Genomic DNA, 24,808 nt, shown 5'->3' on the forward strand with positions numbered 1-24,808 from the left:
TGTCATTGTAATTGTCCTCCCCATGTCACTGACCCCCCAATGTCACTGTCCTCCCCATGTCACTGACCCCCCAATGTCACTGTCCTCCCCATGTCATTGTAATTGTCCTCCCCATGTCACTGACCCCCCAATGTCACTGTCCTCCCCATGTCATTGTAATTGTCCTCCCCATGTCACTGACCCCCCAATGTCACTGTCCTCCCCATGTCAGGACCCATCATGTCACTGTCCGCCCATATATCACTTTCCTCCCCATGTCAGGACCTACCATGTCACTGCCCCCTCACATGTCACTGTCCTCCCCATGTCAGGACCCCCCAATGTCACTGTCCTCCCCATGTCACTGACCCCCCAATGTCACTGTCCTCCCCATGTCAGGACCCACCATGTCACTGTCCGCCCATATGTCACTTTCCTCACCATGTCAGGACCTACCATGTCACTGCCCCCTCACATGTCACTGTCCTCCCCATGTCACTGCCCCCTCACATTTCACTGTCCTCCCCATGTCAGGCAACACCATATGTCACTGTCCTCCCCATGTCAAGCCCCACCATGTCACTGCCACCACATGTCAATGTGCCTCATATGTAATGCCCCCCCATATCACTGCCAACCCCCATATCATTGCCCCACTCAAATTTGAACTCTCCCCCTACCATGTCACTGTACCCAGGGGCGAATTTGTTGCGAGGCAAACAAGGCATTTACCTAGGGTGGAACTTTTTAGGGGGTTGGCTCGGTGCTGCCGCCACCCCATCCAATGGAAAGGACACTGTGTACCGGAGCGGGAAGGGGTCTGCTGTGTCTTACCTGGTTCCGTGTCCCAGTCCCACGATGATGCAGTCCAGGAAGCGCTGCTCCTTCATTCACTCCGCCCGCTCCCTCACTTCATGTTCGCGCTGCTGCTCGGCTCCGCCTCCTCACCGGTGATTGGGCAACAGAACTGTAGCTCAGGAAAGGCACACAGGCGGCCAATCACATGCAAGGAGCCGGAGCCGAACGGACCCACAGCATCGAGTGAGGGAGCAGCCAGAGTGAATGAAAGAGGACAGCTGACCGCCCGGTAAGTGTGCTGTGCAGATGGTGCTGCTGCAACCAGGTATGCTGCCTCCAGCAGCACCTACCCTGGCGCAGGGGTCAGCATGTTAAGTGTCTTTGGTGTAAGTGGGAGCAATAGTGCCCCATCATTGGTGTCACTGATACTAATGATGGGGCACTATTTATCCCACTAACACCAACCATGGGGCACTATTCCTCCCCCAACTGATACCAATAATGTGGCACGTGAAGATGTGCCCCCCTTGTCCATAACCACAGCTAGATCAGTCCCCCATGAAGATCTGCCCCCCCTTGTCATTCCCCCCAGCAAAATCAGTCCGCCGTGAAGATCTGCCCCCCTTGTCATTACCCCCCCAAGATCAGTCCCCCGTGAAGATCTGCCCCCCTTGTCATTTCCCCCCCCCCAAGATCTGTCCCCCATGAAGATGTGCCCCCCTTGTCATTCCCCCCCAGCAAGATCAGTCCCCCCGTGAAGATCTGCCCCCCTTGTCATTACCCCCCCAAGATCAGTACCCCGTGAAGATCTGCCCCCCTTGTCATTTCCCCCCCCCCCAAGATCTGTCCCCCGTGAAGATGTATAAAACAAATAGTGCAGTGCTAGATGATATATGACTGCACTAGTATATGAGGTAGTGCGATATCCCTTACTTAATGTCAACTAATGTAGGCCACATATATTATATGTGACCTTCCCACGAGATGAAAACAAAGGGGGGAAGTAATGACGTGTACTCCACACGGCTTTACTTCACAATGAGAACGCACAATATAAATGTACAATATAGTCCAGTAATTGAAACAGCACAGATAGATGTATCTTGATAAGATCCTTCTGATGTATATAGTCCGGCGTTGTGCAGAAAAAATGAATAAATTGCGCACTCACCGGAAGCACAATTTAAATTGTGCGTTTATATCTCATACACCAAGGATCACTCCGGCTGTAGATGGAAGGAAGCTCTGAACAGGTAGTTCCGTGATGAGGGGTAACACATCTGGGGGTTCCTTATGGTAGACCAGGCTCCAAACAGGATAGGCTGAACGTTACTCTGGGCCTTAGGATAGTCACCTGGTGGTCCTGAGGGATCAAATGCTCGATGTGGAGCAAAAAGGAATACCCATAGTGTAGTATTTAAATCAAATTTAAAACGGATTTATTGAATATTAGAGCAAAACACTTAACATGAGTATGAAAATAAAATCAATCCTTGTGCACTAAGGATATCATGAAGGACACACTAACCAGCTGGTATAGAAGAGTGGCCGCCGGACCTCCTTGATCCGGCGGCTTGACGTCACGGCTAGCAAGGGCTCCTCCTTGACGCGCGTTTCGTATCACACGTACATCATCAGAAGGAATAAGAACCATCCAGATTAATTAGCATAAATTAGTCAAAAGCCAGGTTCCTGGAGGTGACACCTTTTGTGTGTCAATCAGGTTATCACTTTCTGGGAAAACAGGTTTGGAGTGAAGGACAGCAGACAGACTGTCTGCCTTATGTGGAAAGCTCTTTAAGTACATCATAGAAGGATGTTTCATCTCTCATAAAAGCTAAAATATTAGTTGCAGAGAGGTGAACATACTCCCTTCTTGTAGGCCATTCTGTACGCTTCATTTGCATATGAAAATCATATTTGTGGCTTGGGGAGAAAGCCAGGAAAATGCATGGAATGATTAGATGATGCGGGGGTGCGACAGTCTGATGGTGTTTGGTACTGTTGCGATCGGGCTGACGCGCTGGTGTCAGAAATCCAATCCCCGACTTGGTGTTCATGGCAGTCTTGGCCCAATTGAACTTGGGCAGGTCCTTACACAGTACCTCTTGTGGGCAGGTCAGGACCACCTCCCCCAGGGTCAATTGGCCAAAGACTAATGTCCCGCCCATGTCCTAATCCCAATAAATTGGTTACACGGACATTTGGACATTTGTGATCCGTACGGAGCTGGTTCGATCGACCAATGGATTGCTAAGTTTCTGGCTTGCTCCAGCCGCAGGGTAAAGTGTTATTTTGTCTTTTTATTCCCTTTTTATTTTATAGTAATTAGTCATTTGTGTGTCTTCTTATATCTTTTGTATTTTCTGTAACTTGTTATATTTTGTACATATTTTATGCCCCGCCCACTTTTGGGAAATTAAATCTTAAAATTAATTAGTGAACTTCTGTGTATTTAAGCTCGGGCTCATATCTCCGGAGAGACTAGATCGGAGAGACTAGATTGTATTGTATTTTAGTGCCTTTAAAACGCTCGGTTAAGCTCATTGCCAATCTGTATGCAACTGCACTGTGAGTGGGCAGATTGCACGCAGATTGCAAAGGTAACAGATCGGCCAGACGGAGATCTGTGTGTGTGTGGTGTCTCAACAGACCGTTCTGCGGATAAACTGTTGGGTGGTGGCAGGCTACCTTCGTGGTGCGTCTGGTGTGGGGGTGTGTGGACAGTGGAAGGGTTATCAACACCGGGGTTCAAGCTAGGATAGCTGAAGGGACCTTAGAAGGGTGTGATTACTAAGCTGGTCCTCAACTCTAATCAGGGCACCAGGTTGTATGTAAGATCGTATCGGCCAGTGTGTGGTCGACCAGCTGGATTGGAGTGGAGTCTCCATCTGGTGGTGGCCAGAGGTAGTGCGGGCTGTGAAAAGGTATCACGGCTGATCTTATATACGGTTTTAGATATTTAAGTGTTAATCCCTTTATTATCCCCTCTTTACCACCCTGTCGCGGCCGCACGCACGCGTCTCGGTTAGCTAGTTGCTGTGGGTGCGGCGTGTGGGGGACACGTGACAGGGTGATCGTTGACAAATCCTTGACATAGGTCCTTTATTAGGTTATCTGACTTTCAGAGAGGAGGATCTTGTATCACTTTTGAGATGCTACGCATACTTTTTGATATTCCGCTTCGTGAATATTATCATTATCGACAGATTAGACTTTTTTTTAATTCACATTTTGGTCTTACACCTTCATCTCCGATTTCATTTTTTGAACGTATTAGCCGTGACTCTCCTAGGGGCAGGGGTCTTATTTCAGATTTGTATCGCCAATTTTTGGTTACTTTCTTTCCCTCACCCCCTCTTTATAGACAGAAATGGGAGGCTGATAGTGATGTCACTTTTTCTGATGAGGATTGGGATTCCATGGTGGATAATGTGTGTAAGAGCTCTAGATCTTTCTGTCCGTGAGACGGCCCACAAAGTAATAACCAGATGGTATCATACCCCATCTAGACTACATGCCATGTATCCAGGGGCGTCCCACCTTTGTTTCTGGGGCTGTGGCCTTGCTGGTACTCTAGTGCATATATTTTGGGCCTGCCCAAGCCTCTCATTGGTGTGGCACAAAATTTCTGAAGTTGCCTCTGCAGTGGCAGGTGCTCCGGTGAATCTGTCTATGCAGTCCTGCCTACTGGGAGCCCCTATCTCGGGAGTTCAGACTGAGGTTATGAGGCTAATCCATAGCATTTGTATATCCACCCTATGGGCTATTGCCCTACATTGGAAATCCCTCACAGTACCATTGACCACAGTTCTGCAGAGTTGATGCGGTGATGCTCATGGAGAGAATTCATTATATTCTATTGGATAAGATGCATTTATTTGACAGAAAATGGGAACTTTGGAGAACTCACAGGCATTTACTAGATCAATAAGGACCATTTATGCTTTGATTGATTGAGTTACTTTGTTGGTAGTATCTCAGCTCTTCCTACCCACAGGTTTATATGGCTTCTGCCGCAACTAAACACACAGGTGTACTCAAAGCGCTCCACTGCTCTACTCCCTTTACACCCAAGGCAGGGATCTGGGACCCAGAGGGCCATTATATTTTCTAGTGGGTCACCTCCTTGACTCAGAGGTCACTATAGCGTCATACTATGCCCCAATCCCAATCCTAACTCCCATTTTCTACAAGTAATATATTCCCATAAATTAGGTACACTTTTACTATGTGGCAATTCCAATTGGCTAGTTTATCCCTTTTTAGACAAATCCCCCATAACCTCTTATCCATCCACATCCTCCTTCCAGCAACAACTCCAACAACGCTCTCTCATAGACACATGGCAAGAAGCTAACCCAGCTAGAAGACACTATACATACTACTCATATCCACATAAATCTTTGACCATATATTTCTGACTAGAGGTATGTCCCCAGCCCTCTTATCCTGAACCATCATACCTTACCCCTGGACTGGTCACAAAGCTGTCCTCTTGACCCTCTCCTCCTTAGTACCCCAACAAACTAGCAGTACATGGAGTCTAAATGGCCCACCCATCCCACAGACTGGACATTGAACTAGCCATCAAAGAATACCTGACACATAACACAACTGATGACATCTCTCTCCTGACCTTTTGGGAAGTCCATAAGTCTGGAATTAGAGGAGCCTGTATCAGCCAAGCCTCACATCTCAAGAAAGGACAACGAGCAATCCATCGCTTAGAAACCTCATTTCATCAGGCCAACAAAGCCTTCCAATCAGACCCCTCACCTTCTCATAGATTGTCCTGGACAAGACCAGGCTAGAAATAAATGTTTTCTTGACAGAATCAGATGAGAAAGTTCTACGCCAATCCAGGCATAAACATTATATGAACACAAACAAACCTGACACTTTTCTAGCCCTGGGACTGCGAACCTCAGACCACACACACAGACTTGTCCATTTAAAGATTACAAAAACTTCACACACCAGCCATCCTAATAAAATATTACAGGTCTTCCACAAACATCTAGCAGAATTATACTCTGAGACCGGCTCCTATGATGAATCGCAGGCCACTGAACTTTTCTCAAGCCTATCTCTACCAACACTCTCAGCTTCTCAATGTTCTTCCCTGGAAACACCTATTACAGAACTTGAGGTCCCGAACTCCATCAAGTCCCTAAAGTCTAATAAGCGGCCTGGCCCAGACAGCTTACAGCCCTATATTCCAAATATTTACTAACCTCCTTCCACCTTTATTGGTTAATGCATTTAATGCCTTACTCAAAGGTTATTCTTTCTGCTCAGACTCCCTAACAGCAGTCATTTCTATGCTACCTGAACCCCAATCAGATCACACCACATGGCTTCATTACACACCAATCTCCCTTCTTAACTTTACATGTTAAAATCCTAGAAAAATCCTATCTGCATGGCTGAACTCTATCATAGGCACCTTGATACACAAGGATCAGATGGGTTTTAAACCGCCCTCTGCCAAGCCGAGACCACAGAGTGATTTTGCTAGAACATGCAGCTTGCATACGCCGCATTCCCGGCTGTTTTCTTTCCTTAGACATAAAAAAAGCCTTTGACTCCAATGGATATCACCCCTTTACACCTCCCCAAGGGCTTACTTAAGGTACGTGGGTTACAAGTCAGACCTTTTCTTCCACACAAGGGGAATGAGGCAAGGCTGCCCCTTGCCCCCCTCCTTTTCTAGCGAATTAACCTTTAGCACAGCTGATAAGAACTAACACAAATATTAAAGGATTAGAACTTGGCGGTCATTGTCAAGGATCGCATGATCGCCACCCTCAACATGCGACGATCGCACGACCGCGACGTCCAATATGTCATGATCGCGGCGTCACACCCCAGACCTTCTCACCAAACTCATGACCGAAGGATTGGCCGATCTAAAACCACTATGTGACGTGCATAACACTGCCACACCCATCTACACCCTGCACAACGATTTTCCAGCTAATGGACTACAATCTGTGCCTGCAGCCTCATAGCGCTTGTTACTGGGTCAGGTTAATCACTCAATTAACCATTCATTGCCACCACCTCCTTTTTATCAGAGAAAGAGGAAACTCGGGGTTCAGCTAATACACTATAATGATTGAAATAATTGTCTGTATAAAACGGTCTGCAGACCGGTTATACAGAGGTTAAAACAAACAGTCGCATCTCTTCAAAGGCAGGGATTCGTGAATTGCAATTAAGAGCTATAGGAACAGTTCAACACGTTCAGAAGACAGATTTATTACTAAAAGGTTCAAACGTGCAATAATAATATTTACAGAAAAGATGTAACTAAGATATATATATATATATATATATATATATATATATATATAACAGCACAGCAAAGAGATAACAGGGAGAAGTTAAAGGGTTAAGTTACTTGTCATTTAAGCCTTGAATGGAAGCAGACCATGTTTCAGAGCAAAAGGTCTCCCCGGGTGGTATATTGATGTTAAGAATTGGGAGATGTCTTTTAACTTTTTTTTAGGCCTGCTAGCCTGTTTTTTAAAGTCCCCCAGCAGGGGGGTGGCTCTGAGTAACTGACCAATACTCTGTTTAGGGAGGGACTGGCAGGAGGAGCCCAAAATTAGAACCAGCATCTTTCATAATTCATTTTCTGGCCTATAACTTCCCAGCTGCACAAGCGACAATCTCTCCGCGGGTGTTTTATTATGCAGATAAGTCTAAGGATCATGTAGATATGAATTATGAAATTGTATGTTACACGGTGTACGAGTTCTATGTTTTGGCTCCCCTGATGATCTGAGGTGGACGAGTGACCAATCAAAATGTTAGTCTGTGCATTGGCTATCTGATGAGGTGCCCAGTTTTTATGTAAGTCTTCCATATTTCAAGATATGAAGCATAGGGGAAAAACTGATTTTACCAGAAGTTATCTGATCCTGCCACCTACACTGAGCTGGTTTTATGAGGTTACAATTTCTTTCAATTCCTGGGAAAAGCTGCCTTATCTCAGTTACGAGGTGAGAAATTACAAAGGTTCTCTGGCAGAGAGACTCTGGCTCTCTTGGGGGGCTTTGTAGCTCTGGGACCCCTGCTGCTCTAGCCTGCCAGTGACCCACAACCAGATGTCGCTGTGGCTGAACAGAGAGGAAAGGGGGGAGGATGCAGGAAAATATATTTTAGGATGGTTAGTCCCTTCGCCAAGATGAAGGTTGAAACCTAAATGGCTGACCCACGTCCATCTCTGATGCGCGCTTTTGCGACAGTCATCATCATAAGTTATGCTTTTTCGCTGATGACAATCTCCTCTTCATGTCTTCTCCTTTGATCTCAGCACCCAACCTTCTCCAATGCCTGGACCAATTTGCAGTGATTTCGGACCTGGTTGTGAATCCCAAAAAGTCTACAGCCTAACCTGGTTGACCCACACCATCTGTCAGGAGATCACGTTTGCCTCTCGGGAAGGGAGGGAGTAGGGAATGAGGGCTGAGGAATAGAAAAAGGGGAACTCCGTGTCCAACTCTGATGAGCAAGTTTGCTACACTCTCCACTTCCTTGTTTGGATTACAAACTGCTGTAGAGACATTAACTTTGCCCCTGGGGCTGGACTACAATTATTTTGGGCCCCTTCATTGCTATTTCCCATACTGGGCACTGCCACCCCCCTTGCAATCCCCCATTGAGTGACTGCCATTTGTATTAATAAAGATTTGTGTGTTTGCCATCCACCTTGCGTGTTCTGTCCTGCCTACCCTCCGTCACAATATACCTTCCTGTTTCCTCTGCATATTACAGTGTCATGCCACCACTTATGTATGGGGCACTGTTAAACTGCATCTACCCCAGTCCATCCATACCTTACTGAAACTTAGAGTGGTCTGGGGCTTCCAAACTTTGCAAAATATTTCCAAACTGGACATCTTGCTCAACTCCCTAAATATCACGCGGTAAAAGTGGGCCCCTCCTATGGGTCACTATAGAGTCAGTAGATTGTAACCCCTCATGAGTTGCCAATTTACTATGGCTACACCCAAGAGACCGTCGCTCACTCCAACACCCAATTACTCAACACTACCCATCTATCTGGGACAGTCTAAAGTTCTGATACACCTTACAGTCACCCCATAACCCACTCATGGCATACCTCCTCAATCCAGGCTTTTATCCGGCATGGATGCCTCCATCTTCTTTTCATGCTTGTCCTAGAGCTAGTCTAATTCAACACCAGACTCCTTTATACCCTTCCAAACCCTATGTGACTCCAACAAAATCTCTACATCTGAAATGTTTAGATATCTTCAGATCAAACACTTGTATTGCTCCCACTTACACATGAACACCTCTGTCCTAGACATGACTAGGTTTGGACACATATGTAAATGTGACCCCCCCCCATGCCAGACTTTTGATTTCCACCTTATATGCACAGTTACCAGCTCCACCACTTTACACTTCTATACCATATACATCCAAGTGGGAATGGGATTTAAATCTTCATTTGGAAGCGATTGGGCAGACATATGGTCTGCTGCAAAATCCTCCTCCCAAAATATAGTTGCTATGGAGACTAACCACAGCACTCTCATGCACTGGTACCTGGTCCCTGCCCGGATCGCTAAATCCATCCCTAATCCCTGACTTGTTTATGTGGCTGCTCTGAAGCAGGTATCCACATGTGGTGGACCTGCCCAGTTGTTCAAACGTATTGGTGCAAAATATTCCATATGCCTGTAGTTCTTTATGAAGAAGTTACAGTATATATATCCATCCGGCCACTGCCTCATTTAATAACAAGCCCCAAGAAGTATACCTTATGGTGTGTCTCCAAACTATGGATGGAAGGAAAGGGATCACCCCACCGGCAAGTGAGAAGAGGGGAGCATGAGTCAGAGCAATTCCAGTGTCAGCCAATACAAGTAAGGGGATGGATGCAGTGTGACCAAGCCCAAGTGGGCGGGGTGAAATGCATCAGAGGGCATGGCTAGAATGGCAGCTGAGGCCATTCCTCAACACTGGACTTGGTCGGTTGACCAGCGTCCATTCCTTTACGTGCATAAGGCCCAAGAAGTGACACACTGGCAATTCAAGCTACTCCTGTAGGTCACCACCACGGCTTAGCAAACCATAGCGAAGGCCTGGAAATCCCCCCACCTCAATACCACTGAAACTAAGAATAGTGTCACTCGAGCCACGATACATGTCAAAGTAGAAGCCGTCCTATTAGACAGAGTGCATAAAAATGAACAACTATGGCAACCATGGGTTGACCATTTCCTACCCTCAAACTCTGATGAAACCTTACTCTCTTTGTAGTCCTGAGTCCATTAGGTAACCCACTACTCAGTTGCTACTCTATACAGGCACACACCCTCCCCCCCTGGGGACCTCCTCTCCTCCCCCCTTATCTGTACCTCTTTCTTCACTACTCTTGCTTTATCCCTTTATGGGGTTTTCGCAATTGGGGGAACCTACACTATCAGTTTGAATTTTCAGTGAGGCGGACAGGTCACCCACTCGTCTGCCACTGGTATCTGCATACAGGTAGAAGCACTAAATCTATACTCCCACTGTGAGAGTACCAGGAATGATACTATAGAGTATATAACATGTTTCAGTCCCTACATTCACTCCTCCCTTGATACTATAGCACTGTTATCTCTTGCTTAAGTTAAAGTAGAGCTCCACCCAAAAGGGGAAGTCCTGCTTTAACTAGTTGATGACCGCAGGTAGCCAAATGATGGCTGCACCGCAGCCGGCCAGTTCTGAGAGGCCGTCATATGACGTCCTCCCAGAACGAGCTCTCCTGCATGCCCCCGGCGATCTCCGTGATTGCCGTGTCCTATGACACGCTGGTCACCGGGAAATGCAATTGCCGGTTCTTGACTGCACTTTCGTCAAGCTGTCAGAGCATGAGGAAAGTACTGCGGGCAGTTGTCAGAGGAGGGATTGGCACCAATCATCAGGTGCCCAGCAGCGCCACCCACCAGTTCTGCTCACAAGTGCCCAGCAGTGCCACCCACATTTGCCCAGCAGTGCTACCAGTCAGAGCCCACCAGTGCCGCCAGTCAGTGCCAGCTCATCAGTGTCACCTATCAGTGCTGTCTCATTAGTGCTCCCTATCAGTGCTGCCTATCAGTTCAGCCTCATCAACGCTCATCAGTGAAGGAGAAAAATTACCTGTTTGCAAAATTTTATAATAGAAACAAAGAAACTTTTTTTCACGTTTTTTGCTCTTTTTTTGTTGATAGCGCAAAAAATAAAACACCCAGCGGGGAGTAAATACCACCAAAAGAAAGCTCTATTTGTGTGAAAAAAATTATAAAAATTTCATATGAGTACAATGTTGCATGACCGCGCAATTGTCATTTAAACTGCGACAATGCTGAAAGCTGAAAATTGGCCTGCTAAGGAAGGGGGTATAAGTGCCTGGTAGGCTAGTGGTTAAGGACCCCACTGGCACCTTTTTGGGGGGATAACCGAAATTGACAAGTACCCGCTCCCACTTCTGCTGCAATCACCTAGGTGATCAGAAGCAGAAGTTGTCCTCCCCCCTCCCTCCCTGTAGTGTTCTGGGACACATGAAAGGTCCTAGAAGACTACGGGACCATTCACAAAGCACAGAGATACTTGCACATGCTCAGTGGGCACCCAGATGTGAAGCTGCAAGCTGTCACAGCTGGGTGCCCACACTGAAGATGCCGGCACTGGAAACACAGGCTGGCCGGTGAAATGGGCTGCGGGGAGGACACCACGAGATCGAGGGACAGGTAAGTGCCCGTCTTTTTTTTGTTTACAAATGATTTTATTATATGAAGGTAGACTGTAAAACAACAGCACATTTTCATATATAATTTACAGCAATATCAAGGCACTTTTGAATAGTACAATACAGAAAAGGATATTAATGCAGAAAAAGAAAAGAAGAAGAGAGAGAAAAAGGAAAAAAAAAAAAAAAATTAAAGATTGCAGGAACATGAAATGTGTAAATGATGAGGTAGATTAAATGATACATCTGTCAACAATATACACCATTCAACTCTCTCTAGGAATATTATTAATCATGCAATAAATGTCTACAATCCTTCCACGACTCCCACTTCTTATCAAACAAGTGCATCTTATCCAGTAGGGTATAATGAATGCGTTCCATGAGCATTACAGTATCAATTCTGTGTAAAACGGAGGTCAAGGGTACAGCATTGGACTTCCAATGCAAGGCAATAGACCATAAAGTGGCAATACAAATGGTATGTATCAATCTCATTGTGGCCTCAGAGACCCCCGGAATATGAGCCCCCAGTAAGCAGGTCTGCATAGACAGTTGTACCTGGGTACCCGCCAATGAGGTAGCCACCTCAGATATCCTGCACCAAATCACAGATACTATTGGGCAATCCCAGAATATATGAGCCAAAGTTCCCGTAAGGTCACAGCCCTTAAAACAGAAGGGGGACGTTTGTGGGAATAGTACATGTAGTCTTGATGGTGTATAATACCATCTGGTCAAAACCTTAAGGGCCGTCTCACGAACAGAAAGGGATCTAGAGCACTTACATATGTTATCCATCATGGAATCCCAATCCTCATCCAAAAAGGTAACGCCATTATCCTCTTCCCATTTTTGTCTGTATAAAGGGGGTGTATGAAAAAGACAAGTCAAAGATTGATGATAAAGGTCAGAAATAAGACCCCTACTCCTGGGAGAGTCACGGCTGATACGTTCGAAAAAGGAAATCGGGGAGGATGGTATAAGGCCAAAATGTGAATGAAAAAAGTGTCTAATCTGTCGGTAGCGATGGTACTCGCGAAGAGGGATATCGAAAAACTCGCGAAGCATATCAAAAGTAATGTATGATCCTCCTCTCTGGAAATCAGATAATCTGATAAGGGAACAATCATACCACCAACGAAACGTTTGAGGGGAGGAAAAAGCTGCAACAAAAGTAGGATCACCAACAAATGAAACCCCTGGGGGAATAAGAGAGACTAGATTCAATTTAATTTTATACTTGGACCAAAGCGTCAGTGAATGGGTCACTATGGAGTTATGGAAGGTTAGCGATCGGGGAGAGGCCTTGGACCAAAGAATACCCTGTAAGTAGAATGAGCGTATAGACTGAGATTCAAATTTGATCCATGGGGTCTGGGAATTAATAGTCGCCCATTGTGATAGTTGCGCAAAACGGGCCGAGAGGTAATATATATCCAAAAATTAGGAAGACCGAGACCTCCAGTGCGTTGTGAGCGGTACAAAATGGATGAAGCAAAGCGTGGACGCTTATTACCCCAAATAAAATTGTTAATAGTCCGCTGAAAGCGGTCTAAAAACGTTTTCGAGACCAGGACTGGAAGTGCTCTGAAAAGATAAAGTAATTTAGGCAAAATATTCATTTTAACAGCCGTGACTCTACCCAGAAAGGAAATAGGGTAACCATGCCAGATCTTCAGTAGAGTAGAGAGACGTGATAAACACGGTGGATAATTAGCAGCAAACATATCCGAGTATCTGGGAGTGAGATTAACCCCCAAATAGGATATACGATCCGTGGCCCAACGAAACAGAAAAGAACTACGGAGAGATGCACTTAGGGAATCAGGAACATTAACAGGCATAATCACCGATTTGGTGAAATTAACAGTGAGACCTGACGCCACAGCAAAATCGTTCAACAAGGCACATAAATTAGGCAATGAGGTTAATGGTTTAGTAAGAAAAAGCATAACGTCATCAGCATACATGCTTATTTTGAAATGTGAAATTAATAATGGATAGCCAGAAATATCTGGATGTGATTTAATCGCCACTGCCAAGGGTTCCAACACCAGCGCAAACAAGAGGGGTGAAAGAGGACAACCCTGACGGGTGCCTCTACCCAACGTAAAAAAGTCAGAGTTACAGCCAGGGAGCCTGATTCTCGTTTTAGGGGAATCGTATAGGGCATGCACACCAGCCAAAAACCCATCACTGAAGCCCATTTTCCATAGCAAGGAGAACAAATAAGGCCAAAGCACACTATCAAAGGCCTTGTTTATGTCTAGACTCATCAACAGAACCTCTTTAGAATGAAGATTGGCATCTTGAATAACATTTAAAGTGAGGCGAATGTTATCAGTAATAAATCTGTCAGGAATGAAACCCGATTGGTCTGGGGAGACCAAAGAGGAGATAATAGGGGCCAACCTGTCCGCCAAAATGCGGCTAAATATTTTCAGATCATTATTCATTACTGAGATTGGTCTATAACTTTGTGGTAAACAGTGATCTTTCTGTGGTTTGGGTATTAAAGACATATTGGCCAACAGCATCTCCTCAGGAAACTTACCCCCCTGCAAAACATCATTAAATAATGTTATCAAATAGGGAGCCAACGTAGAGGCAAAATGTTTAGAATAGCTAGCGGTAAATCCGTCAGGGCCCGGTGCAGTAGATCTTTTTAGCGCGCTAATTGCACGAGTAATTTCCTCTATTGTACAGGGGGCGTTAAGAGAGGCAAGCTGAGAAGGTGTAAGGGCAGGGAGGGGTATAGAGTCCAGCCATGAGTCAGATGAAGAAACAGAGTCCGACTGGGGAGAAGCTAGAAGACCAGCATAAAAGTTTTCAAAAATACCCAAAACTTCCTGAGGTAGAGACGAAGTAGTGCCCGAGGCAGTGCACAACTTATAGACGTGTGGGGGGCGCAGAGAGTGGTTCAATTTCCTTGCAAACATGGTGGATGCTGAGTTACTATGTAACAAGTACGAGGCCTTCGACCAGCGGAGAGCTTTTTCAGTCTTTTGGGAAAGTAGGGTATTCAATTCTAAACGCTTTTGAGACAGCAACTGTTTATTAAGGAGAGATGGACTAGCAACATGACGTCTATAATGTGCTTCCATTTCTCGGGTAAGAAGTAGTATTTGTTGCCATCGTTTTCTATTCCTGGTGGAGGCCATGGAGATAAGGCGGCCACGTAGGACTGCCTTATGGGCTACCCATAGTGTGGCTGAAGATATATCAGGCGTAGAGTTAGACTGAAAGTATTCCCGGAGAGAAGTAACCACCTCATGGCGAGAGTCAATATCAGTAAGCATAGAGTCATTAAGTCTCCAAGAGAAGGGGGTAGGCGCCAATCCTATAAACGTGATAGATAAAGCCATAATATCGTGATCCGACCAGGGGCTCAGGTGAATGCAAGCTGACCTAGAATTCGCTAATAGAATAGGGGTGCAATAGATATAGTCTAATCTGGCGTAAGAGTCATGTGGGTGAGAATAAAATGAATAATCCCTAGCTCCTGCATTATGCGCTCTCCAGGTGTCCACCAACTGGAGGGCATCTAGTTTTTTAGTAAGGGATTTTGGGAAAGCCTGGGAAGATTGCAAGGAGGAGCTCCGGTCCAAAAGAGGGTTTGCTACCAGGTTAAAATCTCCACCCACCAATAGATGGGGGGACAAGAACCTATCTAGAACGTCAAAAAAGTTTGAAAAAAAAGACGCTTGTGCCAAATTCGGTGCATAGATATTTGCAATAGTAAGTTCTCGACCTGAAAGGGTGCCTTTAAGAATGATAAACCTACTGTCCGGATCACGATATACATGTTGGACCTCAAAGGGGAATGAATTATGTAAAAAGATAGCCACTCCTCTGCTCTTGGAGGAATGTAAAGTATAATACCCCTGCCTATAGGATTTATGAAAATATGTCGGGTGTTTTGCAGCTGCAAAATGTGTTTCCTGTAATAAAATCATTTTAGCCCCTAATCGCTTATATTGAAGAAAGGCTGTTTTGCGCTTATTTGGTGAGTTGAAACCGTGGACATTATGCAAAATACAATGAATCGCCATAGCATACAAAAGTTGTGGTTATCAGCGTAAAAATACACATTGCAAAAACATCACCCAGAATTATTCGGCTAGACACAAGGACCCGTGAGTCTACATCAGACAGATTGACAGGCAATAGTACCAGCATAGGGGACATCCAGATCCCAATACAGGGGTCATGACGTCCACAAGCAGGCAAGAATCCAACATCATGTACGAAAGTTTTGAAAAGAGAAAGGTGAAAGAATGATAAAGATGAAGCTTTAATAGCTCCTATAATTATAACGGTAACTGAAAAACATGGATCAGGCAGGCAGTATGCCATACCTGAAAAAACATAGATTTCAAACTTCAATGGGCCAAATGGGCCCATAACCCTGCCTTCGCAAAACATGGAAAATGGAGCTGCCACCCCACAATCTGGCAGTGACACCTCCGGCCATGTCAGGCGGCAAGGTGGGGGAACGTGTTTAGGGGTTATGAAACCATGAGTTAATGGGCGATATTAAGAGGGTCCAAAGACCCTTGTGAAGTTTCAACACATCCAGTTATCAATGAGAAAGCATACATAGGTCTCAGAAACACTGAAACTGCACAACAGTGACCACAAAATTGCACATCCTTAAGGTATAAAAAGGTACAAATGGGCAAAGTCCCTATATCCCGGTGTTTGTCTCAGTCATAGTAAATTGTGGATCAGGATTGAGGGTTGTCAAAATAATGAGTAATAGACAAGTGAGCAAGGTCCTGTCAACCCGGTTCTTGTCGGACTCTTCTTCTATCCCTCCGTGGGGATGGAGTGTGCCAAATAGGGGAGACACGAGGAGTGGAGGATGGGCGGTGAGGTGATGGGGCATCCGCCAGTCCCAGCTTGGCCAAGATTTCTCTGCCTTCAGGAAGGGAGGTGGCTATATATGTGCTCCCATTATGTGGAACTATCAGCTTAAAAGGGAAGCCCCACTTGTAACGAATACGGGCAGAGAAAAGGGCAGTTGTAACTTCCTTCATTTTTCTGCATTTCTCCAACGTAGCCGGAGAAACATCTGGAAAGATTTGCAAAACCGAGCCATCGAAGGAGAACGTTGGGGTATTTCGAGCTGCTCTAAGAATATCCTCTTTGGTCAGAAAATCTTTCATACACAGAACAATGTCCCTAGGTGGTTTATCAATAGGAGGTTTAGAACGCAGGGCTCTATGGATGCGATCACAAGCAAAGGACCCAGGGTCACGATCTGGGAGGAGTGACTTGAAAACCTTGGTAATGGTTTGCGAGAGATCCAACATAGACTCCGGTATTCCCCTGACCCGCAGGTTATTATATTAGATTATCTAGGTCCTCAACCTGCGCCTGCAGTTGTGAAAAGGCCATTTGTAAATGATCATGATCTCTGGAAAGTTCACCATAGGCTAGGCTGAGCTCATCGTGTTTGGTTTCCAAGCGGTCGGTCCTGGAGCCCAATGCGGCGATTTCCTGAGAGAGAACATTTGTGCTTTTATGTAATTCTGATTGGAACTTAGTGGCCAGCTTGGTGTACATAATTTCCAGGCAAGATTACAAGTCCCCCTTTGTGAGTTGCTGTGTATCTGCATTAATCAGAGCCGATGAAGGAGCTGTGGTATCCTGCGTGGGATCGGACAGAGATGCTCGTTCTGTATTATCTGAAGACATGCTGCAAATCTTGTGTGTCTTAAGTAGGTATGTCGTGAGGGACTTTTGAGCTTGTCCCCTTTTTTTCTTGGTGGACGGCATACAGGGAGTCTCCTGGGGGTGTTCAACTGAAAATTGGATAGCCTAAAGAGATAATAACCCCAGGGGGGCTATAGCGCCCAAAACAGGTTTAGGATTGTAGTTACATAGATGCTAACAAGGTTATCCGCAGAAACTTTATATTGTAAAAACGTTTAGCGAACCGTAAGGGCATGGAGAAGGCATAGGCCGTGGTATAGCATTAATGACTTGCAGAAGCAGGATGATGGCTTCAGCTCCCACCTCAGGGCCCGGGTTGGATGAGGGGCACGCGTGGAACAGAGGTCCCCCAATGATGAGCTCCGGGTCCTCCAGGGCGGATCCAGGGAGCCCCGACACCCCTCCGGAGTACTATATAGGCCTCAGTAGGCCTCTGGGCCCAGCAGGGGCCGTGATAACAGAGGAAGGTAGTGTTTGGGGCAGCAGATAGAAGCCCCGTTCCCTGAAACTCTGGGGGGGGACCCGATGACAATTGGCAGTCAGCCCTTTAGCCCCCTGTACTCACTGTGACCCGGATGAGAGGGGGTCCGTGATAGATGAAGCAGGCCACGAACGTCCAGTGCCACGAGAACGCAAATATTGAGCTGCGCCACCCCCACAGACACAGAGGGCGCAGAAAATGCCCTCAGTAATCCTCTGCAGCTCGGATGGGTGTAGGCACCTGCCGCCGAGGCCCCGGGTCATGCGGCCGCGCCAGGCCTCGGACGTCCGCCGTTACCAAGGGCGGTAATATCGCTCAGAGCCCCTCTCCCAGGGCAAGGAGATGTGCCCAAGAGCCTCCGCCACCCCGCTATGGTCCGTGGCTGCCTGGATGGCAGCGGATTATGCAGGCCAACACTGGAGCCCTGGAACATGCGGCCGCGCCAGGCCGTGGAAGTCCGCCGTCGCAGATGGCGGAAATAATATATGTGGCCCCTCTCTCAGGGGCAGGGGATACCCCCGGGAGCCTCCGCTGTCCTGCTGTGTTCCTCCGCTGCCCGGATGGCAGCGGATTACAGAAGTCGGCGTCGGAGATTAGGATTGTGCAGCCGCTCCAGTCGCCATCTTGGACACGCCCCTCAAGTGCCAGTCTTTTAAAACTCAGCAGCTACAGTTTTTGTAGCAGCTGACTTATTTTTTATTTTCACTGGAACTCCACTTTAATGTATGAAGATATTATTTGTAGTGTACAAATTACAACCTGTACGTTACCTCTAAGGGTTGTACCCCTTCTGACTTACTGTTGGTGAGTCCTGCAATCACATTGTTATCAGCTCCTTGTAAAACTATTATCTCTTTCCAATAAAATCTATGAACAAGAGAAGATATGAACCCCACAATTCCTCTATATACTCCAAAATTCTCCCATGTGGACACCTCGTAAGTGGTTCTCCAGTATAGACTCCCAGTTTGGGGAACTCATTTAGAAGAAGCCATCAAATAAGCCGTTATAGAAAGAAATGGGAAACAGACAGAGAAAATAATAGAGAGTGGTGGGAGGTGATTGTGACCTCCATACCTCTCATCTCTCTGTCCTCTTCACAGAAACTCAGTCATTTCTTTTGCATAGATCTTTCAGGACTCCAGCTCAATTGTTCAGTTAGGACAGGAGGGATTTCCCCTTATGACCCCAATTGTAGTGGTGATGTCGGGGATTTGATACATCTTTTGGAGATGTCCAAAATTATTCAAAAAGTGGAACAATATGACTAGTATTGTAATGTTGGTATTTAATATTCCTCGGGTGTGCCTCTTGGTCTCAATAGAGGAGGAATTATTTACACCTCCTCCTATTACAAGTCATATAGCAATAGTGAGGCTGCTTGACCATAAAAAATATCCCGATCTTGGCTATCATCTCAAACTCCCAGCAGACAACAGTGGATTGAGCAGATGATCTCCACATTAACATGTGAAAAATGAACTCTCCAACATTGTAATTCCCCCAGGAGATGTATGTCTGGCAGAACTGGCTGGATACTCCTTGCTCTCTCCTAGTTAGTTCTTCTTTTAAAATCTTAGCTTTTTTAGCCCCATAGAAGGAGAACGGCCAGTTGTATCCTACTGAATGGTGACTACATGGGGGGCCCATACTTGGGGTATGATCCTGGAGACACGGGCCCCATTGATCGGTGTCAGCTATCTATGTATGTACTGGGGGGAGTTACTTGCCGTGTACAGCTGAATTGTTCTAGGCTGTTTGTTCTTTTCTCTGTTCATTTGTTTATAAAAGGTAAAAGTGACACCATAGACAAAGCAAGTTATTGTTCTGTATGATCTGTAACAGTGCCACAACTGCCTATACGTGAGAATGTATGACTCCATTGTCTGGGCTGAATGTTGGGAATACTGTGCACACTTATAAACTTTCTAAATAATATCTATTTGATTAAAAAATACTGTAGATAATGCTGTACATATTCTTTCTATTCATAAGATATATTTAGTAATGAACATTAAAAATAGAAAGAAACTTTGTAGCCCTTTTATATAGAATTCTATCTTTTTTCTTTCTCTACAGGTAGATTGATGAACCAAGTTTTTAGGACATTTTGGTCTTCATGAATACAGCTGAGTCACAGCTGAGTCACATGGAAAATAAAACACATGGTTGTCTTAATTGACTGAAAGTCTTTACTGCAGTTCACTGGAGGATTCACACGGGATGCAAGTCATATCTGTGTTCTAAAAGTCATGGTTTGGATCCTCTTCCACATTGATCCAGCAGGAGAAAAGTAATTTCAGTGTTCTGGAAGTGACAATGGCTTTACAGTAAAGTCCAAACTACGTATGCATAAGAGGAGTCATTTCAAACTACTTGTTTGGAGATTTTACAATGGAGAGAAAATATATCACACATCAGAAGGTTCACAATGGAGGGAAGCCATATCCTTGTTCTGAATGTGACAAAACTTTTATAAGCAAGTGCGAGCTTACAGTACACCAACGAGTTCACACTAGAAAGAAGCCATATCAGTGTTCTGAATGTGATAAAGCTTTTACTCGGAAGTCACATCTTCTCACACACCAGAGGATTCACACTGGAGAGAAACCATATCAGTGTTCTGAATGTGATAAAGCTTTTATACAGAAATCACTTCTTATCAATCACCAGAGTATTCACACTGGAGAGAAGCCATATCAGTGTTCTGAATGTGATAAAGCTTTTACTCGGAAATCACATCTTCTCACACACCAGAGGATTCACACTGGAGAGAAGTCATATCAGTGTTCTGAATGTGACAAAGCTTTTTCACAGAAGTCAGATCTTATCACACACCAGAGGATTCCCACTGGAGAGAAGTCATATCAGTGTTCTGAATGTGATAAAGCTTTTCCAGAGAAGTCAAATCTTATCAGACACCAGAGGATTCACACTGGAGAGAAGCCATATCAGTGTTCTGAATGTGATAAAGCTTTTACACAGAAGTCAAATCTTCTCAAACACCAGAGGTTTCACACTGGAGAGAAGTCATATCAGTGTTCTGAATGTGATAAAGCTTTTACAGAGAAGTCAAATCTTCTCATACACCAGAGGATTCACACTGGAGAGAAGTCATATCAGTGTTCTGAATGTGATAAAGCTTTTACACAGAAGTCACATCTTATCAGACACCAGAGGATTCACACTGGAGAGAAGCGATATCAGTGTTCTGAATGTGATAAAGCTTTTCAACAGAAGTCAAATCTTATCACACACCAGAGGATTCACACTGGAGAGAAGTCATATCAGTGTTCTGAATGTGATAAAGCTTTTACACAGAAGTCAAGTCTTATCACACACCAGAGGGTTCACACTGGAGAGAAGTCATATCAGTGTTCTGAATGTGATAAAGCTTTTACACAGAAGTCAAGTCTTATCAGACACCAGAGGATTCACACTGGAGAGAAATCATTTTAATGCTATCAATGTCACAAAACCTTTACAGTTAATGCCGGTCTAATTTATCATTAGAGGATTCAAATCTCAGCATAGACTATATTCTGGAAGAAAAGTGATATTAAAGAAGTTTCAGGTGTCACAAGTTAGTTTCACATCCCCAATGTCATCCCATAAGCTAGAGAAGAAGGGAGAAGATAAAATATTACTTTAAAAGAAACAAACTAAAATCTGAGCAAACTGGAATGTAATGATCGGATGAACTGAGTTTAGTGCTTATGTCCATCAATACACAACTAGAAGGGATTTGAATATTTTACCTTTTGACAATTTATTTAAGATAAGCATCAATAACTGAACATCTTCCCTCATGATTCTCATCTTTATATTTTAATATGGAGCTTTGAATGAACATGTAATGCATTTTCATGATTCACCAACTGAGTTGTGTTTCCAAGCATTTTTCTTCATTTCTGGATCCTGAGGTAAAACATGCCCAACACTGCCTCAGTACCAGAGACTAGGATGTGGTCTATTGTCATCTTACCAAGTCTCTGAAGCCTCAGTGGGAGAATCCATTCCAGGTTCTTCTGACTATTGATACATGATCAGCCAGGTTTGAGGTCTCCAGCTAAGCCCACCTTGTCTAATCCTCCCATTACGTTCCATCTCCTCTCCCATTATCAATGCCTTCTTTCCACATTTCATCTCTCATGGGCGACAACTTTTCAGGCAGGTCTGCGGCTGTGACGGCAGCTAGAAAGAAGTCTATTCAGTGAGAAAACAACATCCCAAGCTGATGCAGGCCTTCCAATTCTACAATACAAGTCAAATCTTATCACACACCAGAGGAGTCACACTGGCGAGAGGCCATATCGGTGTTTTGAATGTGGCAAAGCTTTTACACAGAGAGAACAACTTAACACAAACAAGAGGGTCCACACCAGAGAAAAGCCGTAGCCGTGTTGTGAGTGTAACAGATTTTTTTACATACGTCACAGCTGATCACACACCAGAGGATTCGCAGGCTTCAGCTGCAGGAGGTAATGGGGAGAAGGGGGGTTTAAAGGAGTAGAAACCCAAGACTATTTTACCTTTTGACTATTTTCATCAGACAAGTATCAACAGTGAATTGTGTTTCCTAATGATTTAAATCTCTATCCTTTTTATGGAGCTTTGACTGAACATGTAATATATTTTCATCATTCATTAACTGAGCTGTGTTCCCAAATGTTTTCTTCATTGTCAGATCCTGAGCTAATGCTTTACCAACACTGCCTCAGCACCAAGACTAGGTAGTGGTCAAGTGGCATCTTACCAAGCCTCCAAAGCCTCAGTGGGAGAGACTTTTCTAGATTCTGCTGACTATTCCAATATCCGTCTAGCTTGAGGGCTCCAGCTACGCTCACCTTGTCCATGCCTCCCTTCACATATTCCACCTCCCCTCCAGTGATCAATGCCTTATTTCCAGGTTCCTCCTCCTCTTATGGATGACAGCTTTACAGGTAGGACTGCAACAGGGACAACAGCCATGGAGAAATCTCTGTCCAGTGAGAAATCAAATTCCTAAGCTGGTGTAGGCCTTCCAACACCAATTCACTGCTCTTTGTTTGGGATGTGTTCAACAGTACCACTTACACCCAGCTGGCTGCTTGTGTTCCATCTTGTCCTGCCACAAGTCTAAGGGATTCCATCAGGAGAAGATTGGACTTCCTTATTATATTGTCTCTCTGTTCAGCTATTGCTCCTCTCCATAGACCAATCACATACTACGACTGCATCTTCTGGGGGACTGAAATTCCTCTGACTCGGGTTCTCTTCAATGACTCTGAATAGTCAATTCTCTTTTTTTGGGTAGATATTGTTTGTGAAGAACCCTCTTTTGACCCTAGAAACATTCTGATGTTGACCCTAAAGTGTAACTATGGTTAGAATTAATATTTACACAAAGGGTGCAATCTGTCCTGAACCACTTATGGAGATGTCCCAGTTCAGCACATTACACCTTTAGGATTTGTAATCTACCCAAATGTATTATACATCAGTTTTTCATGTCAGAGGGCTTTAATGTGGTAGAAAATGTGGATACATATATTTTATTTGTTTTTCTAGGTAACACTTGTGATGTCACTACACTCCTAATGTAAATACAGTGCAAAAGAATTCTGTTTTTGTTGCTTTTACAGTGTTCTCCTATGCAGCGATCTGTTAAAACATTGAAAGCCCGGGGGGGGGGGGGGGGTGATGATTCCGGTTTGTGTGCTTAGTGCTGAATGCCGGCTGTTACAGAGCCTCCAATACCTGGATCTGGTAAGACCGGTGCTGCTTTAATATGGCCCTGGGACCAATAGCCACTATCCCAGCTGAGACTCACGTGGTTGTTTTTCTGAGTCCTTCTTGTAACATTTTATGACTTGTTGATCCTGCCAGTAGAGCCGTTATTTTTCTACTTCCTGAAGGAAGGAAACCATCCTAAAAATGGCAGTTGGAGGGGTTGAGACAAATCAAATAACACTGCTGGGGTGCATACAACTGTCAGCTTTTATTCATATGGTCTAAACCTTTGTAGAAAGGAACAAAACTGTTGCTGGAACTGCTTTACAAGTGTCAGTTGAAGTTGATTTGAATGTTTTTTGTCTCTTACTGAACCATTTGGCATGTTTAACCTTCTTCCTGTCCAGGCCATTCTCCAGTTTTCAGCACCGTGACATTTTGACTGACAATTACTTGGTCATGCAACACTGCACTTAAATTCATTTTATATCCGTGTTGTGATAGATAGACATTTCTTTTGCTGATATTTAATCATTACTGTTTTTTTGTATTTTCTCTATGAAAAGAGGAAATTACTTAACATTTTGAAAAAAAAGTTTCCCTTAGTTTCTGCTCTAAAACTTTACAAATAAATAATCTTCCTTCTTAAATGTAGGCCAAAGTATATTACTCTACTTTTGTTTTTGGTAAAAAAAAATATATTATTTAGTGTGTGTGAAAGTTATGGAGTCTTCAAACTATGGCAAATACACTGTATTTCAAGGTTACCAACCCAGATGTTTTGAAGGCCGGTCACATTTCTTGAGGTCCTAAAATGCCAAGACAGTACAAACACCCTCCAAATGACCCCGTTTTTGGAAAGTAGACACTCCGGGGTCTTTAGTAAGAATTGTGGCTATTTTTGTTGTAGTTGTAATTTTGTGTCACTTTTTTTGAAAATGAAGCAAGTAAATAAAAGATGTTTTCTTCACATAGTTCTCATTTTAACAAGTTATTTCTCACACACGGCTTAGGTATACTTACAATTACACTCCAGAATACTTTCTTCTACTCCTCCTGAGTAATACATAGAGGGGCCCTGTGATGGAGGTGTGGGGGGAACAGAACACACGCGGAGAGCAGGAGTACACACAAGGCTTTTATTGAAACACATAGGAGCACATGACCGGTAGAGCAGAGTTCTGTTAGACAAAGGGTTAAGTCTACACACAGGATGGGGGCACAGTGGGGGGCACAACTCTGGCCGGCAAAGGAATTCAATCCATACCACAGGGTTGGCAGAATTCCAGCAGACAAAAGGTTAAGTCCCTAACACAGTCTGTGCACACAGCAGAGGGGCAGAACTCCAGCAAACAAAGGGT

The 24,808-nt window shown here is 44.7% G+C and overlaps 1 pseudogene; it reads left to right on the plus strand.

Annotated features, from left to right (window-relative positions):
- Nucleotides 1-24,417, plus strand: part of LOC149449080 (uncharacterized) — a 57,206-nt pseudogene extending 32,789 nt beyond the window's left edge.
- Nucleotides 24,418-24,808: the final 391 nt, after the last annotated feature.

Source organism: Staurois parvus, unplaced genomic scaffold (genome assembly GCF_062004578.1).
Source record: "Staurois parvus isolate SC_StPar_1 unplaced genomic scaffold, SC_StPar_1.0 ptg000637l, whole genome shotgun sequence".
Taxonomy (NCBI): domain Eukaryota; kingdom Metazoa; phylum Chordata; class Amphibia; order Anura; family Ranidae; genus Staurois; species Staurois parvus.